Here is a 20,366-nt window from a genome sequence, read left to right on the forward strand (position 1 = left end):
TGGCCTGAATACCAGGTCATAGTTGATTGTAATGCACTATCAGTTGACATTGAAAATGAGATTGTTATTGTCCATAATTTTGTCTGGGACAACTACCGATTGAAATTTCTGGAGCTCGAATATCTAGTACATCACCCAATTGATTATGCTCGAGTGGTAAAGAAGATTGGAAATGAAACAAATTTAACTTTGGTCGATCTGGAAGGGCTTCTGCCTTCAGCTATTATTATGGTTGTTTCTGTCACAGCATCAACTACTAGTGGCAAGCCACTTCCTGAAGAGAAACTTAAGAAGACACTTGATGCCTATGATCGGGCTCTTGCTCTTGATTTAGCAAAGAAGAAGGTCCTTGACTTTGTTGAGAGTAGAATGGGTTATATTTCTCCTAATCTTTCTACCATCGTCGGGAGTGTTGTTGCTGCAAAGCTTATGGGAAGTGCTGGTGGTCTGTCACTTTAGCGAAGATGCCTGCTTGTAATGTCCAGCTTCTTGGTGCAAAGAAAAAGACTTTGGCAGGTTTTTCAACTGCAAGTTACCTTATGCATATGCATGTGGGATTTCTTGAGCAAACAGAAATCTTTCAAAGCACACCTCCTTCTTTGAGGATGTGTGCCTGCCGACTTTTGGTTACGAAATCAACACTTGCTGCACGAGTGGATTCAATAAGAGGGGATCCAACAGGGAAGAATGGAAGATACTTGAGGAATGAGATCCTTAAGTAGATTGAGAAATGGCAAGAGCCACCTCCTGCAAAACAACTAAAGCCTCTACCTGTTCCAGATTCTGAACCTAAGAAGAAGAGAGGAGGTCGTCGTCTAAGGAAAATGAAGGAGAGGTAATGCAGTAACAGATATGAGAAAGCTTGCTAACATGATGCAGTTCATAATACTAGAGGAGAGCTCTTTAGGTGATGGACTTGGTGAAGGTTATGGTATGCTTGGTTAAGCTGGAAGTGGGAAGTTGCGAGTATCAATTGGCCAGAATAGACTAGTGGCAAAAGTTGCTAAGAAGTTCAAGGAATAGATTTTTGGAACTAGTGGTACTACCTCGGGATTGACTTCAAGTTTGGCATTCACACCTGTGCAGGGAATTGAACTCAGTAATCCCTAGGCTCTTGCTAACCAGCTTGGCAATGGAACACAGAGCACCTACTTCTCTGAAATTGGGATGTTCTCGAAGATCAAGAAAACTTGAATGTCCGGAGAGGCTGTTATTTGTATTCTTGTGAACCTTAGTACAAGTTACAAAAAAATTTCATGGCACTTTGATATAATCTTCCCGTGGTGGAAGTTCTGCAGGATTGAAAATAGGAAGGCAGGCTATTGGTAAAATATAACTTCATGGCTTTTGTTTTTCAAGGTATATCTTATAGTATACATTATGCAAACATTATTAAACTTTCACTGTTATCTAGCACATAGATGGAAAACTACAGAGTTGAGTGGAGAAACATCAGTTCTACCTTCTGTGTTGTGTCTCCTGAAGTCGTATTTTTATCAATCTCATTTGAATTGTAGATTTGCATGGAAGTGGCTTGCTAATGATTTAAATAGTTGATCATAATTTGACATAAAGATTGATGGCCTGGTATGTTCATTAGAGATAATACAAAAGGCCCTTCTAATCATTCTAAGATTGGCTATGTCTCATTTTGGTTCGGATTATCAATTATTCATTTTCATCTATATATTTCATGTTTCTTCTGAATTTGCTTACCAACTTTGATTACGTACGTTTTATTTGATAACTTTGTATAATTTTTTTACTTGGTTGAGCAAATTTGAGTTTTGGTTTGTCTTTTCTAATTTATAGTTTTCTTGGTTTGTCATATGAATATGCTTAATCATAATATTACCTTTTAACTAATTATCAGTTTCTAATTGAGTAGTTGAAGGAAAACAAGTAATGAAACACAACTGGGTTTACTGCAGGTTGCAGCTCACATGAGGCTAAAGAACTAACATTGAAAATACAAACAATGCACTAGGCGTGCTCTCTTATGTATTTAATGTTTCTTATAACACCAGACAACGAGATATGTGATAGGGTTATATACTAAAAGCATTACTTTTGTATTAACTCTAATTCTTTATATTTTGAATGAGAATCATATGGGCAAATGTTATGCATATTATATATGTTATTAGTTATATGCATGTGTCTAATACTTTATGTCATTAATACCTTATAAAGTATAAGTAAACGTTCACAACCTAAATAGATTTGGACAAACCATTGGTACGGTTGTAGTATAATCTGGTATTAGTCTATCTTGACTATAGGATTACACTAGTACACTTTGTGTGTATTGAACAGGACCAAGTGAGGTTGTTTCTCTTTATACTGACTATATAAGAGAACAAACACCTCTGTTATTATGGATGTTTGTCCTCTTAATCCGGATATAATAACGGGCACTTACGTGCATTGTACATTGCTTTAAATCATCAATGAGTGAGACTCATTTGTGAATCAACAAACTCGATGGATTGGGTAATGACATTGTATGTAAGGTGTGCTGTTGATTATAGAAGGAATCCGTGACCCACAAGAAGTCGAGTTGATGATGTCCCCTTGAGGAGCTCATAAGGATTGTCATGTAAACCCTGCAGGTGGATTTAATCTGACATGACAATGAGGTTGAGTGGTACTACTCAAGGACATAAGAAGTTGATTAATGTAGTTGTCAGTAACTTAACTTAATCAACGGGCATTTGATATCTTAAACACGGGGAGATCAACAAGCATATAATATGGAGCCCATAAACGTAACACGTAATTTGGGATTAGGGCGGTAGTGCAACAATGGCCTTTAGTGGAATAAGCCATTTGTTGACGGACTTGGGTAGTGTGTTCTGGGCGAACATGGGAAGCCCAAGCCCGTCAGGAGGCCCAACCCTAATTTGTCCTCATGGTCCCTGCTGTAGCCTATAAATAGAAACCTCTTTCTTTGGCCATTTTTTTCTCAAGATTTTGCTAAAGAAAAGTGGATCTAAAATCGGTTCCAAATTCTGTGAGTGAGTGAGGCCAAGAGAGAGAAGAGGGTGGTAGATCGTTGCCCACACAACGTCCATTCCATTGATAGGAATACAACATAAGATCAAGAGGTTGATTCGGATTCATAGATCTTGGATTCTCAGAGTTATCTTAGCCGATCTAAAGGTATGATTTCTTTCCAAAACCGTGGACACCCCTTATTCCGCTGTGCGTGGGTTTTCGTGGGTTGTAATCATTCGATGCAACCATAACGGTTCCTACAATATGATATGTTAATTATTGCAACTTCATATTCTGATAGTTTATGGACTATTTATGCTTCATCGCTATACCAGATTTAGAAGATCTACATAAATCAAGAGCCCTAATCCTAATGTGCCTTTACCATGCATCTTTGGCAAAGTTCCTATGTATAACATTTGGCTATCATTTGAATGTACAATTTATTCATTATAGAATATGTATAAGACTATTTATTATAAGGAAAAACTATACTCTTAGGCAGTTATTTCAGTCATATATGTGGTACAAAGAGGCTATAAGGAAGCCACAATAAGCATATCATGCCTTTGGAACCACTATCATGTCTTTCGTTTAACTATAAATATTGCATCAGAGTATGCTTTAAAGCAAACTACCACAACAATATGTGTATTTTATCACCTACAAATGATTGCGTACTTTTTTCAAAAAAATTTAAAGGCGAATCCTGTAATTACTTCAGTTCTAACTCAATTAGTCTATTTTTCAGGAACTAGAAAAATTTATGCTAACACTGCCATGTATCGAGGTTCGATTGATTTAAGGAGATAGACTCTGACAAACACAAATAACCATACCAATAATAGAGGGATTTATAATCAGTTTATGCTCTGTCAGGCCTATGTCATTCAGTTACGTGTGTTGCCACTGCTACTAACGGATGATCTATGTACTAATTTTCTATCCCTGGAAGTTCATGCTAGCTGAAAAAATTTCAACAGAACAAGGTGAGTATATTACTTTACCTGTTGATTGTGATGCATCTACTCATTTTCATCACCCCCTACCCCAATCACACACACATGCACCATTCTAGGAACTATATTATTAAATGTAGTTTCTCCCCTTAGAGACTGATTGTTCTTAAACACCAGTGTAGCAGACATTGGAAAGTCTTCAACTCTAGCAGAGATTCTGATTCAAGTTCAGTAGACAAGTTAGTAACCTTGGTTTTCTGGTTATTTTTGATAGTTTAATGACCAATTTATTAGATTCTTCCCCGTTTGATTTTCAGTTTTCTTTTTATTCTCAACAATGATACCTTTTTTCAGCAACTTTGGAAGATGCTCTCTCATGGAATTAAGGCATTAAGGCTACATAGAAAATATTTCATATGAATGGTTGTCAACGCCTCATTGGTACCAGCGCAGTCAATAATGCATAATTGTTTTCATAATGAATAGAAGCATTGCTGGGATGAATTGATGAGGTACAAATTGGATGTCTGAATAGATTATTTACAATTATTATTATACTAATTCTTCTGCCTCCCTGTTGATCCATGTTAAAGCGTGTTGTGCGTGATCGTAGCGGTTGATTTGCATAGGCTTTGGAGTACAGAAAATGGTTTTGAGCATACTGTCGCTACACGCCTGGAATTTTCAATTGTGACTTTGGTGACACAAACGAATGGTGGGATGGCTCGCCATGTTGGTTTTAATTTTTTTTTTCTGTCCCAGAGTGTGAAAGAACTATTGTAAATTTTCAAATTTATCTACATGTGACTTTTAATTGTGTCTAACAAGATGTTCAACTGTTGAATGTTTTTATGTGTTATATCTGCTCAACTGTTGTATGTTTGTGTTAAATCGTAGTGTGTCTTATGGTATTTCTTCAAAACAAAGACAAATTAAAATATGGGTTAAAATATTATTGCTATGTCATCTACAAACGAGTCTTAATTCTGATCACTATACTCATTGCTTTGTTGAAAATTGAAACGTAGTTATTGTTTTAGTAGTTAACAATACGGCAGACACCAAGAACTATGTTGGGCTACGTGAGACAAGTTGTTTCACTTTTAATTTTCAGTATGTGATGTTGATAAGCACCCAAAAGTGTAGTTTAAACCCATTAATAGTATTCTATTTAGGTTAATTATGTTTATAATAAATAAGAGTTAGTAATGTTTACGTGTTTTTGTGCATTTCAAGACTTGAAGTTGATTAGGTGACTAAAAGCACCACTTTTGCATGGAAAACAAGTCAAGATGATTGCCAAGGAAGTTCTACATTTAAAGCCCAAGAATCATGAAGAAAAACCTTTTTCAAGCCGAGTCAAAGCTGGAAAGTCAAAGTCAATCAAGGTAGAAAAAGGATAGAAAAGTCAACAGAACTTCAACAGGCTGTATCTTTAGACTCGGGCCTCGGAATTAGGCACACTTTATGTCAAAACGACCGGCTCGGAATCAGATTTCCAATGGACCTGATTTTGCCTAATAAGAGCTATAAAAGTGAACGAAAAGGGCACTAAAATAATTTACAACAGCTGTGGCCCTTTTAGACTTAACCTAATGGACTTTGGGCTCACTTTAGAGGCCCAAAGTCCCCCTTTTTGACCCATGCACGAAAATGTAAACCTAACCCTCTCCTATATAAAGAGGGTTAAGGCTAAACACTTTCTCTCTCTTCTCCTTCCCCTCCTTATTTAATAATTAGTTTAGTTTAGTTTAATTAGTTTTACTTTTATTAGGGTTAGCATTGTAGCTTCCATTATGCCCCATCAATAAAAGCTTAGTTCTTTAATATTCAATTCTCTTCTTTAAATTATGTCTTATTATTATTGTTTAAATAGCATGATTCCTATGACACTAGGCTAAGCCTCCATTAGAGGAGGTTTATGAAGCCATGTGAGGATGATTAACCGTTAATTTTATTGTTTTGCAAATAAGAAGTTCAAGTTCTTCATTATGAGTAACTAGAGATAGAGCTCATAACGGAGGACTAGAGTATAGAGCCACCATCAAAGAGATTTGTGGTGGAGCTATATTCTCATGCTAGTGAAACCTCGATCCGAGAGGACTTGGTCTTCACTAGGGATAGATTAACAAAGCGATTCAATAATAACTAATAGTAAATCAAATCGCATGATGGATTAAACCACTTCTAATTCCTTTATTCAATTCATTCATTCTCTAAATTTACTGTTTTCACATCATATCTAATATTTTGACTCTTATTATGTAATCATAATTGCAATCTAGATCTACACCCAAGTAGTGTACGAATTAGAGTTTGGCGAACACGACTACTCTTCTTTTTATCACATGATTTTGATGAGTTTTATCTGCTGTTTTCCATCATAATTTACTGTTCAAGACATCATATATTCACTATGCATCAAGCAAACATCATTTATTTCTTTTCAATGACACTGCTGGCCATCTAGTTTGTTTACATTACGCGTGTTTAGATTACAAAACACTATTTTCACTATTCACAAAACACACACTAAAACACTGTTAGTACTTTTTTCAAAATTTTCTGCTACTGTAAGAGAGCATACGAGTTGCTCAGCCAACTCTCTGCCCTCCCGTGACCTGACCTTAAAAATTTGAACCCTAGTTTTAACTTACGTGCGTGCGCGCATCCTAAATTTGCCTTCATTGAGCGCGACCCGCCTTCTACATCTCAAGCGCGACACGTGCCCAATATAACAAGATTCTAAGCACGCACGCGCCCTAGGTTAATTAGCTTAAATTAATTTTTAAATATTATTTCCAATATTATCTCACGAGTACAGTACAATACTCATTTGCTATCAACTACAAAATTTTTAAAAAATTATTTTTCTTCATTCTAATCGGTGTCTAGCAAACTAAAAGAATTTGGGTTCTCTATTTAAGGAACGTGCATGCACGGACAACCTCCCTCAAATTCCTAAGTGACCTGGTCGTTGGTTTGATTAAAAATACAAAAAAATTAATTAATTAAATATAAATTAGAAAGCCCACTACCAAAGCCCATTTTCACAGGCCTGACATCCAGGCCCAACACGAAGCCCATAGTAAAAAGCATTTTCCTAATTCTTAAAAATTTAAAAACTAATAAGGTTAAACTTTTTACAGGACTTCACAATCCACACCGTGTACTAGTACCAGTACTCGTATAATTGTTCAAATAATGTAGACGTGCTTCAAGGTTGTTGAAGACGCTATTTATACGCGTAACAAGGACGCTCTAGGTAACACCTCTATACATCCTCAAATTACTATCAGAGGATTCTATTTCTAGTAATAATCAGGCTATTTTTGCATACTCGTTAGGACTTGCCTATTAGATTTAAAAGTTGCATGAGATTAAGATCTAGTACGCATAAACCTGCTATATTTGTTTATCGTAGATGCAGAAATAATCGCCTATCTAGCTAGAAATTCACCAATCACAACACACACACCACAACTATATTTGTAGCAATGGGTGAAGAAATAGCAGAGAGACCTCTCTCTGATTTCTATAAGGCTTTAAACGATGGACCAGAGTCCTGCATATTTTTTGTAGATACTATAGGAGATTTTAGAATCACACCCCCAAAAATATATTTAATCTGCTACCTGTTTTGCATGGCTTAGACCATGAGAAGCCTTATCAACACTTACGTAGGATACAACAAGTTCTTACTACATTTTATCATCCTAACATAATACCTGAACAAATAAAGCTTAAGGTGTTTCCTTTCACCCTAGCTGACAAAGTGGTTGCTTGGCTAACAGCACAAAAGCCAAACTTTGTCGACACATAGGAAAAACTAGTAGAATTATTTATGGAACAATTTTACCCGCCACAGAAGACTGATGAGATGCTACAACATATTCATTTCTTTTGTCGAAAGCCTCAAGAATCCTTTTCTAAGGCTTGGAATCGTTTCACTGATCTTCTAGTAGAATGTCCACATCATAATTTTGGTAAAGACACACTAGTTCGTGCCTTCTTTAAAGGCCTATCCCAACACCAAAAAGAGACTTTAGATATCATGAATGGAGGCAATTTATTAGGTAAAGGAGCCACATATATCATGGGGAGGTAACGATTACTCCGCTCCATTCCTTCTTCTACAACTAAGGCAGCTAGTATGTTTAAGATTAAACAAGATCCTGAACTTAACACTTTAATTGAATCCCTCACTCCTAAGGTAGATGCCCTTTCTGTTAAAAAACAAGAAGAAAAACCAACTCCTGTCATGAATATAAACTCTATTCATTGTAATTTCTATTATAGTCTTGAACATTCAGATCATTATTGTCCTCTTGCTTATGAATAACCACAATCATAGCCAGAAGATGTCTGTGCTTTTAATTATATACCTAACGCACCTGACAAGCATGAGTTTTATGGTGGAGAGTGGTATATGGGATGAGATATGGATGATGATGGATGATGGGTGTCGTTGGTAAAAACCACACAAGATCAAAACCTAATATCCCTTTAAAGTAAAGGATGAGTAGGGTATCAATCCGCTTCTGACTTGTATCACTTATGAGGGACGAGAGTGGAAAGGGGTATCGAGGGATTAAAACTATTTTAAAGAGATTGTGGATTACTAACTAACTAAACTAATGCTAAAACTAAGAATTGGAAATAGGGAGAGAATATGAGAGAGAGATAGATTCAAGAGATTCAAATCCACCAATGCTTTTGATTCAATGACCTTTTGCTTCATGTTGTTCTCTAAGTAGACTACAATCGGGTAATCAAGCAAGTGTTGATGCCTTTTTGGGTGAAACATCGTTAAACAATTATTTCTACTTATATGTTATTCCTATGTATGTGTTATTAATATCTTATTTCCTTTTATGTGAGCTTGGGCAGCTATTTAATGAATCACCATCTAAGGCAAACACAAGGAATACTTCACTTACCCTAGAACACTACATAACTAGAAGAAAAGTAGAGAATAGTAGTATAATATTCAATTACAATAAATAAAACCCTATTCTAGCATTATATTCAATTGCAATAAATAAAAGCATGTCACTAGCAAATATTTAATTGTAATAAATAAAACCTTCAACTAGCATGATATTCAATTACAATAAATAAAAACCTTAATATATACTTCCATCCCCTGGTCTGGCCAATAGAACTAATAACTAAACAGACACAATGAACTCACCTGATTGGGGAACACCATGAACCAAACCATACCCTAAGCACTGGCTTCATCTCCTCCATTGAATGAGAAGATTAGCCTTCCATGAAGAAGGAAGAACACGAAGAACGAGAAGAAGAAGAGTCAAAGAACATAAGACTAGAAAGACTAATTTGTTAAGACTTGACTTGTGAAAACGAATCTTTTATTATTAATTTCTCAACCTCAAGTTCTGGAGAGAAGAATATTGTGAATTGACAATTACAACTGGCACTAAGGTGCTCTATTTATAGGGGTTATAATGAGCTTTAGAAGAATCTCAAACCGTGGCTTGTTTCCTATTACAAATCAACTTCTTTCTGATTCCAACTTTGTTTCTAAAACTGTAAAAGAGGTGAGCTATAGTGTTGGTTCATGCGTCTGGACGCACAGGTCTTGCATCCTAGATGCAAGAGTCTGTGTTTCCTCTTTTATTCCATCATTCTTTCTTCTTTTGTGGGCTTTGGTTCAAGCAACGAATCCTTTTGCCTTTGATAAGTGCTCAAAAAGTGCAATTTAACCATCGATTATGCCTCTTATTTAGCCATCTTAGTGGACTAATAGTGTTTGTAAGTTATGTTTTATGATTATACAAGTCAAAGAGAGAGTTTTGTGGAATATTAGAGAAAAAGGGGTAAAACGGAGCAATTCGAAGCATTAAGGATCGCATGGGAAACCCGTGGACAATCATGGAGAAGGCCAAGGAATTGGAGCTATTAAAGATGCGACTTGGACCTATTTGAAAGCCCATTTGGAAGCCCAAGGCCAAAGGATTCGTTACTTGGAGCAAAGCCCGCAAAAGAGGATAGAAGGATAGAACAGAAGAGACAAAATAGGCTTACGTGTCTGGGATGCATGGATCGAGCGTCCGGACACATTGCTTGCATCTGAGACACATGAATAGTGCGTCCAGACGCATGAATCGACACTGTAGCCAATTCCTTCTCAGTTTTGGAGACAAAGTTGGACTCTAAAAGAAGTCTATTTGTATTAGGAAACAAATGACGGTTTGGAATGCTTCTAGAGCTCATTGTAACCTCTATAAATAGAGGACCTAAGTGCCTCATGTAATTTGCCAATTCACTTATACTCTTGTCTCCAGAACTTGAGGCAGAGAGAGATTAATAATAAAAGATTCGGTTTTAACTAGCTGAGTCTTAATAAATTAGTCTTTCTAGTCTTATGTTCTTCAACTCTTCTTCTTCTCGTTCTTCATGTTCTTCCTTCTCCTTCAAGGGGATGGAAGTATAGATTAAGGTTTTTATTTATTGCAATCGAATATCATGCTAGTTTAGGATTTTATTTATTACAATTGAATATTTGCTAATGACATGCTTTTATTTATTGCAATTGAATATAATGCTAGAATAGGGTTTTATTTATTGTAATTGAATATTATACTATTATTATCTACTTTTCTTTTAGTTGTGTAGTGTTTTAAAGTAAGGGAAGTATTCCTTATGTTTGCCTTAGATGGTGATTCATTGAATAGATGCCCTAGCCACCATAAAAGGAAAGACGATACTACTAACATGAACATAGGAACAACCTTAAGTAGAGTTATTCGTTAATGACGTTTCGTCCAAGAGGGCATCGACACTCGCTCGATTGCCTAATTGTAGTCTACTCGTGAGAACAACCATGAAGCATAAGGTCATAGATCAAAAGTATTGGTGTATTCTAATCTCTTGAATTCCCTCTCTTATAAATTTCAATAGTTTAGTTTAGTTTAGTTTAGCATTAGAGTCTACAATATCTATAATCATAGTTTTTAATCCCTTAAACCCCCTTTGCAGTCGTGTCCTTCATATAAAGATACACTTAAAAGTGGAACGATACCTTACTCATCCTTTACTCATTGAGGGATAATTAGGTTTTGATACGCTTCTATTTTGTTCAATGACCATCATCTATCCACATCATCCATATACCATCTTACATAAATGATAAGAGCCCAAAACTGTAGTTTTAACCCCTTAATAATCATACTGTTAGACCAATTATGTGAATAATAAGTAAGAGTTAATACTGATTACGTGTTTTTATGCATTTCAGGCTTCAAAGTCCATTATGCTTAAATGTGCCACTTTTAGCGAGATAAAGGAGCAAAAGTCGTGAGAACTTTCGAATGCCATATCTTTGGACTCAGACCTCGGATTGAGGCCTACCTTATGTCAAAACGACCGGCTCGGAAAGAGCTTTGCAATGGTCCAAGCCTTGACCCAATCAGAGGAGCATAAGTGGACGAAAAGTCTGTGGAAGCTAACTGCAGCTGAAGAGGCCTTTTTGGACTGAAAGAATTGGGTTTTGGGCCTGATTCTCTGGCCCAACCCATGGCTCCAAGCCCATGCACGAATTTTGGATCTGGATGTATAAAAACAAAAGCTTAGCTCTTTGTTAATGGTAGCTAGTTAGACCTAAATTGATTATAGAATTGATTATCAGTGAACCGATTATATCCCCCGCCGATAATCAAATGGCGCCTTTGAATTGATACCATCTTAGTTGCACTTTAGCATTGTTTTCATAATATAATTAGTTATTTTTAAGTCCCAATTCACCCACCCACCCTTGTTTGATTCATACTGTGGTTGCCGTTTCAGTTTTGGAAAAATTCCGCGAGAAAACGCCTTGCCTTCGCTTCAAAAAGAGACGGCGCTATCTTCTTGGACTTTCGCTTATACATCGAAGCGCCGCGCTTCAAAGAGAGCGCGACCCGCTATCTTTCTTGGAGCTTCGACTTTGCCTTGGCGCGCTACAAGATAAGATAGAGCGCCAGCGCCCCTCCTCGAAATTCCGGGATTTCCACAGTTTGATTTAAACTTCGAATTGTCAGTTTTTTGGTGTTCTAATCTCTTATTACATCGAACACGCTGCATTACAAGACGCGCTATTCATAAAGCGAAGCAAGGACGCTTATCGGTATTCCTTTCTTCCATACCTCGCATTTTTCAGTTAGAGGTTTTATACTAGTATATCAGAATTGTTTGGAGTGTTGCATGTTTAGTTAAGCTTAACTTAGTCTTGCATGAGATTAAGGTCTGGTCGAACAAAAACAACAAACGTAATTATACGCCAACAAACAAATCTATCTAGTACACCACCCACGACACCTCTAGCTAATATCACACACACCATACCTGACATAATGGCTGAAGAAAGAGAGACTCCTCTCTCCGACTTCTACAAAGCTTTGAGCGATAGCCCTAAGTCTTGCATCGTTCTAGCAGACCGATTGGGGATTTTGAATTCCCCAAACATATTTAATCTGTTACCCGTTTTCCATGGTCTGGACCATGAAAAACCTTACCAACACATGCGTAGGATTGAACAAGTCCTTACAACATTCCACCATCCTACGGTTGGTACGGAACAGATTAAACTAAGGGTATTTCCTTTCACATTAGCCGATAAGGCGGCGTCTTGGTTAACGCCTGCGCCTATTCTCGCGTGGACTCGTGGGCTAAACTTGTTCAAATTGTTTATGGAGCATTTTACCCACCCCTAAAGACGGATGAAATGCTTTCCAAGATTCATTTCTTCCGGCTGTAATCCTCATGAATCATTTTCTCGAGGTATGGAATCGTTTCACCGATCTCCTTATAGAGTGTCCACACCATAACCTAGCAAAAAGACACGTTAGTTCGCGGTGCCTTTTCAAAGGACTTCAACATCACCATAAAGAAGTCCTTGACATAATGATGGGGGTAGTTTCCTAAGTAAAGGAGCCACCGAGGCGCATAAATTTTTAGAAGACCAAACTAAACGGAATAACAATTGGGAGTGATGATATCCCCGCTCCGCTAGTTCTTCTTCAACAGATCCAAGGCCGCCGGTATGTTTGAGAATAAAACCGATCCGAACTTAAAAATTTACTCGAATCTCTAACTAAAAAGTGGAGGCTATTTACGTTCAACAAAAGCCTATCCCCGTCATGAATGTAAACTCCAACCCATGTACTTTCTGTTTGAGTCCGAGCACCACGACAATTATTGTCCTCTAGCTTATGAACAACAACCACGAGCAACGGATAATGTTTACTCTATTAATAACTATCCTATTCCTAACGCCCTTGGAGGAAGATCCCAACTTCGAGTTGGAGAAATAATCAACAAGTAACACCTCCGTGGTAATAATAATCAAAACGTTAGGCAAGCAAACAATTATAACCAAGCTTCACTTAGACAAGGACAAGGACAAAGTCAAGGGAATTATAATAATTATAACAACCAAAGCGCAACCTAGGCAAGGTCAAGCACAAGGTCAAAATAATTATAATAATTACAATACCAATAGAGGTATCGTTAGGTTAATAATAATAACTATCACAACCCACCCATAAATAATCAACGAGAGATAGTTCGGTCGCACCACCCGTGACTACTACACCTACACAACCGGATCGTGATCGGCTTAGCTTTATACAAGGTTACCCAACAACTTTTCCAATCAATGACTAAATCAAACTAGCGGATCTTACAATCAATAAATCGGGGCATACAACAGTTAGCCCAAGAGAAAGCCCAACCAAAAGGCGTGTTTCCAGGTCAAGCTATACCAAACCCTAAAACAGCAAACACAGCCTTTGAGGTAAACGGTAATTCTAGTACGGACACTACAATCGTAGGTGACCTAAATGCCATCACCACTCTCCGTTCTGGAAGAGTGGTTGATAACAAAGTAACTGCTCCTATAGTTACCCCATCAGTACTCCCTACACCAGATATCGAACTAGATACCGAAATAGAAACTGAGGAGCCTACCACGGTAGAGGTACCAGTTAAACCACAACCAAAGAAACCGAAAGCCAAGGTTACACAGCAAGTAGAGCCATATGCGAAATATAGAGCGAAACCACCGTTCCCTCAAAAATTAGCCATGCTAACTAGGGATACAAACTTTGAGGAAATTAGGAACGTTTTCAAGAATCTAACGATAAACCTCCCTTTTCTCGAAGCTATTAAAAAGCTTCCTAACCACGCTAAGTTTCTTAAAGAGTTGTGCACTACTAGGTAAGGCTAACATACCCAAAGACGCCTTTTAACTGAGCGGTTCCCAACTTTATCCGAAAATAATGGAATTGTTAAGTACAAGGACCCTGGTCGTCCTACTGTAAAATGCACCTTAGGAGATTCCCACACGACGACCGCTTTATTAGACCTGGGGGCGAGTGTTAACTTACTCCCGTATTACTTGTATAAACAAATAGGTCTACAGGAAATGCAACCTACAAAAATAACGTTGCAATTAGCGGACAGGTCAATTAAGTATCCTAAAGGTGTAGTGGAAAACGTGCTTGTTAAGGTTCAGGATTTCTACTATCTTGCTGATTTTGTTATCCTCGATACAGAAGTCGCTAATGACTCCGTACCGATCATCTTAGGGCGCCTTCTTGGCAACCGCCAATGCGCTTATAAATTGTCGCGATGGAAAGATGTCCTTATCTTTTGGCCATCTTTCCGTCGAGGTAAATGTTTTTAAAATGATGAAACAGTTACAAAATTCGTCTATAGATGGGGAGGTTAGCATGATCGAGAGTTTAGCTCAAGATTATTTTAACAACACGTTTCACGAAAACAATATGTACAAATTCCTTTCTTTTGGAACTTCGATTTTGTAAATGACTCCTACTTAGAGGAAGTCAACACCATCCTAGAGTCCACACCAATTGTAGACCCGTCGGTTGCTCCATACACCGATTATGAAGACTTACTACGAAAAAGGTATTCATTATGCAAAATGAGGACCGGACGAAATATCTATTGATTTTCCACCCACCCGGTGCTTAAACCTCTTCCCGAATTAAAAATATATACAACTTGATCCGGATGGTAGTCATCCGGTAATTATATCTTCTTTGTTATCTAAAGATGAAGAGACATCTTTAATAAGGGTGATTAGGGAACATCGGTTCTGCGATTGGTTGGTCCTTAGCTGACATTAAGGGCATCGAATTCTAATGTCCGCGACTCATCGTATCCATTTGGAGGATAACGCGAAGACTTCTCGCGAACCTCGGCCGCTTGAACCCCGCCATGAAAGAGGTGGTTAGGGGAAGAAGTCTTTGCGACATCTTTGGATGCGGGTATTATATACCCAATCTCCGATAGCGAATGGGTAAGTCCCATTCATGTAGTTCCTAAGAAGTCGGGGAATTACCATGGTAGTGCGTAGAACGGGAAGGGTGACTATGTTGTCACTCAAGGTCCTATGAAATGGAGAATCTGTATTGATTACGGACGTTTAAATGCTATGACACGAAAGGATCACTTTCCCTTACCATTTATAGATCGGATGCTAGAACGCCTAGCTGGTCATGCCCTTTATTGTTTCTGGATGGCTACTCGGCTATTTTCAGATTATTATTATTATATTGATGACCAAGAAAAGATAACTTTCACATGTCCCTTCGAACATATGCCTATAAACGAATGCCTTTTGGCCTTTGTAATGCTCCCGGAACCTTCGGTGTGTATGCTTCATATATTTAGTGACATGGTAGAGCTTTATGGAAGTTTTCATGGATGATTTTTCTATCTATGGAGACTCCTTCACGATCGTTTGTCTAACCCGTCTAAGGTTTTGACACGGTGTGAAGAAAAGAGCCTCGCTTTTAAATTGGGAAAAGTGTCATTTCATGGTCAAAAAGGGCATAGTACTAGGTCATATTGTATCTAGTGATGGCATCGAAGTAGATAAAGCCAAACTAGATAAGATAGCGACCCTACCTAAACCACGGATTTGTCCGTGAGATTAGAGCCTTTCTAGGCCATGCAGGGGTTTTATAGGTTTCATCAAGGATTTTTCAAAATAGCTAGGCCTTTAACTAACCTCCTTTTGAAGGATGCCATCTTTGATTTTAATTTTAACTGTAAAAACGGGCTTTTGAAACCTTAAAAGCAGCCTCTAACCATCTGCACCTATTATACTGACCTCCCGATTGGTCTAAACCATTCAACTCATGTGTGATGCTAGTGACTATGCAGTTGGTGTTTGTCTTTAGGACGTAAACTAGATAATAAGTCCACTGTTATTTATTATGCTAGTAAAACTTTAAACGATGCTCAACGGAATTATACAACTACTAAAAAGAATTCTTAGTCTGTCATTTATGCTTTAGATAAATTTCGGTCCTTATTTGGTTGGTTCTAAAACTTTAGTTTACACGCGGACCATGCAGACCTTTAGGTACCTTCTTGCAAAGAAGGATGCTAAGCAGAGATTAATCCGATGGATTCTTCTCCCCGCAAGAGTTCACATTAGAAATAAAAGGACAAAAGAGGGTCGAAAACGAGTTGCCGACCACTTATCTAGACTTACAAATGACGATAGTAGTGATTCCGAGTCCATCTGGGACTCTTTTCCGATGAACATCTCAGTATGCTATTTTTCATCACCATGGTATGCGGACATCGTAAATTATTTAGCGGCTGATGTTATGCCTCATAATTGGTCAAGAAATGAACGTAAGAAGTTCTTGGCCGAGTCAAGTTATACTATTGGGATGAGCCCTACCTTTTAAGTATTGGCGGATCAGATTATTCGCCGTTGCATTCCCGGTGGGAATATAATGAAGTCCTATCGTTCTGCCATGACAAAAGTGTGGTGGCCACTTTAGCGGAATGAAAACAGCCGCTAAAGTTCTTCAATGTGGATTTTATTGGCCTACCCTTTTAAGGATGCCCAAGTGCATTGCAAGGCGTGTATTCGTTGCCAACAACTTGGGCTTAATCCTGGCGTAATATGATGCCTTTAAATCCAATCTTGATAGTAGAAATTTTCGATGTTTGGGGTATTGATTTCATGGGCCCCTTCCCTATTTCCCACGGTTATATTTATATCCTAGTTGCCGTGGACTACGTGTCTAAATGGATAGAGGCCCTAGCTTGTCGTAGCAATGACCATAAGACCGTTGTATTTTTATTAAAGAATATATTTTCAGTCGATTTGGCATTCCTAAAGCCATCATTAGTGATGGTGGAACACATTTTGCAAATGAGTTGTGGCATCCCTAGTTAAAAAGTATGGAGTTACACATAAAATAGCAACTCCTTATCATCCACAAACTAGCGGACAAGTAGAAGTTTCTAATAGGGAAATCAAAAGATTTTAGAAACAACAAGAAACCCCGATAGGAAAGATCGGGTCGGTTGAAGGCGCCTATCGGATGCCTTATGGGCATATAGAACTGCTTTCAAAACTCCTATAGGTATGTCTCCCCTTTAGACTTGTATTTGGGAAACCATGTCATTTGCCCGTCAATTAGAGCACCGCGTGCTCGTGGGCTATAAAAGCCTTAATTTCAATATTGATGAGGCGGGCGCCAAACGCGAAGTTACAATTAAATGAGCTTGAAGAAATCCGCATGAGCGATTCTTACGATCTCGAAGGATTATAAAGCCAATATGAAACGTGTTCATGATAAGCATATCTTGGCGCCAAAGAGTTTGTGGTCGGACAAAAGGTTTTGCTTTACAACTCCGTCTACATATTTTCCTGTGGAAACTAAAACCCGTTGGTCTGGTCCTTTTCTGGTTACTGAAGTCACCCCTTACGGGGCAATTACCTTGGTAAATCCCAATGACAACAGTACCTTTCAAGTTAATGGTCAACGGTTAAAACATTTTCACGAACTTTTGTCCCCTGATGTGGAGGAAGTCCTTTTACAGGACCCTGTCTATGAGGACTGACCTTGTCATTTGGTGTACTTACTTTCATTTCCATATACTGATAAGTACACCATTCAGGTAACCGGGCCCTCCTTATGGAGTGTGTGGCTGTAAGTACCGGATCCTAAGTCCACAGTTCACATAATTCACGTTTTCCACTTTCGCATGTTTTTCTCGATTTTTGAGTCATGTTCCTCTATGGAGTGAATTATGTATTTATTGTTTTTCGTGTTTCTTATAGTAAACAAATAAAAATAAAGTAAAATTCATAAAAATCATAGACATAGCAATCCAACAAGTCTTGGGAATCTGACTTTAAACGACCCACGTTGTAAACAAATTTTTTGGTTAAAAATTTGTTTGGGGGTGGGAAATCAGTCTTTCCATCCGGATTGCTCGAACTTTCTAGTTGTGTTGTTTAGGTCCATTAGTATAGTTCATTTGGGTTGACGTTATCAAATTTAGTGTTCATTCGTTCGCATAACTTACGTCATGCACGCACTACGAGGCGTTTTCCACTATCTTACTCGCCACCCCCGGTTGGAATCGAGTGTTTTATGGATCATTGGATTGGAAATTCTCTCCTGATCATTTCCATATCTCATTCGCAAGAATCGGACCGATAACGAAGCGGGAAATCTAGTTTGAAATTGCGCTAAAAATCGACAAAAGTCGAAAAATACGAATTTCACCGAAGCGCCAAGCTCTAATCAGAGCGACCGGCTCAAAACTGTAAGTCCAAAATCCAAAGAGCGACTCGCTTTATAATGAGGCGCCAGCTCTTTCCAAAACCAGATCGCGATCTTCTTCTTCTCCAGCCGCTTGACACAAAGTATAAATCCAAACCCTAGCAACCCATTTAAAAAAAAAATAATAATAATAAATAATAGAATATATCCAAATAGAAACACCACCCACGCCCATAATAGAAACTCAACACCAATCTTCCACAATCTCCAACCAATCCTACCATCGAAACCACCAACCAATTCGAAGTTTGAACCCGCCCGAACCTACCATAACCACTTTGTTGTTGGTTTGGTTAGTTTTCATCAAACTCGCATCCACCACCATCTACAAACCCCAAATCAGTAAATAACTTCAATGGCGCAACGACGTAGAATTCTGCCGGAAAACGCGTTTGCTTCCGACAGTTTCGCGCCATTTTATGACGCGGAGATGTTAAAGAGACATTGGAACGGACTGTGGTATTCGACAGAGGATTTCTATCACTATGAATTGGTAGAACAGTTTTATAAGAAACGAGAAGTGGAGGGAAATAGGATTTTCATTAGGATAGCAGGAACGCGGAGGGAAGTTACGAGACAGTTGTTGGCTGAGCTATTAGGAATCACCCCTGTAACCAACCTAGATACGACCATTCGGGAATCCAAGAATCTTTAGCAGTTCTGTTTTGATGAAAGATACGGTCATAGAGGGTGAATACAATACGATATCTCATTGCGTTCGCCAGACGACCCTGAGAACCAATCAACTGGCTGTCGCTCAGTGGATTGGTAAGAACGTCCTCGGGAAAGACAAAGTCAGCGACATCGGACTTCGATTGTTCCGTGACGTTTCTCCCGGAATTTGCAAAGCGAAGGAGTATAATTTCTGCATCCTTGATTTAATTTTGAATGTGATTAGAGGAGTGGGAAAGAGCCTGGCGCCTCTTCCCGTATTGATCACTAAGATTATGCTCTCATTTAGAGCCGTCGCTAGGTCTGCTCCTATTAAGATCAAATTGCCTTCTAACGCGAGTATTTATAAGGAATGCATTCAAAAGACTTGGCCGTTGTCTGCAGAGACAGAAGTTGAGTCGGATGATGAAAAGGAAGATATGACATGGTTGGTTGAGGATAATTTTGATAGTCATATTTCTAATTTAGACCGAATGATAATGCTGCAAACCGGGTTGCGATGCGGTTATCGATCTGTGAAGATATTAGACATAGACAGATTGTACTTCGAAATAAGCAAACGGACCTTCAGACGACAGTTGAAATGCTCGTAAAGGGTCAGGATGATATCTTGTCTAACATGGAGGTTATCCACAATAACCACCAAGCCCAAGATATCGCACTCAAGACGAGATGGAAGCACGCCGTTTGTTCGGGATAGAGATGCTACGACGCGATGCCACTTTCGTGGATGAGTCCGTCTCAATTTGAGTCCGAGAGGCATGATGAGCGTCGTCGCCGCCGCGAGCCGGATGGCTCAAGCCATTCGACACCACGAGCCGTCTCCATCTCGGGGACCATCTTCTTCACACGCCTAGGTGTGCACCATCGATTGTGTCCTTTAATTACATTGTTTTTATTGTTTTGTTAGTGGAATTTATTTTCAGTAGTTAGACTTGAGTATTACGTTGTTTGTTTTAGATTGTTTGGATTTCATATTATTTTAATATAATTTATTTTGATTATCTTTCGATATAGTTGTCTTGGAGTAAAAGTTGAAAATTAGGCCGATACCGCATATCTATGATTTTTGTAGCGGTAGCATGATATGTAGGAGAGTTTAGAAGTTACT

General features: G+C 38.3%; 1 pseudogene; it reads left to right on the forward strand.

Moving 5' to 3' along the window:
• Nucleotides 1-1,353, forward strand: LOC147487926 (U4/U6 small nuclear ribonucleoprotein Prp31 homolog pseudogene; annotated as a pseudogene).
• Nucleotides 1,354-20,366: the final 19,013 nt, after the last annotated feature.

The sequence above is a fragment of the Coptis chinensis genome, chromosome 7, assembly GCF_015680905.1.
Source record: "Coptis chinensis isolate HL-2020 chromosome 7, ASM1568090v1, whole genome shotgun sequence".
NCBI lineage: Eukaryota > Viridiplantae > Streptophyta > Magnoliopsida > Ranunculales > Ranunculaceae > Coptis > Coptis chinensis.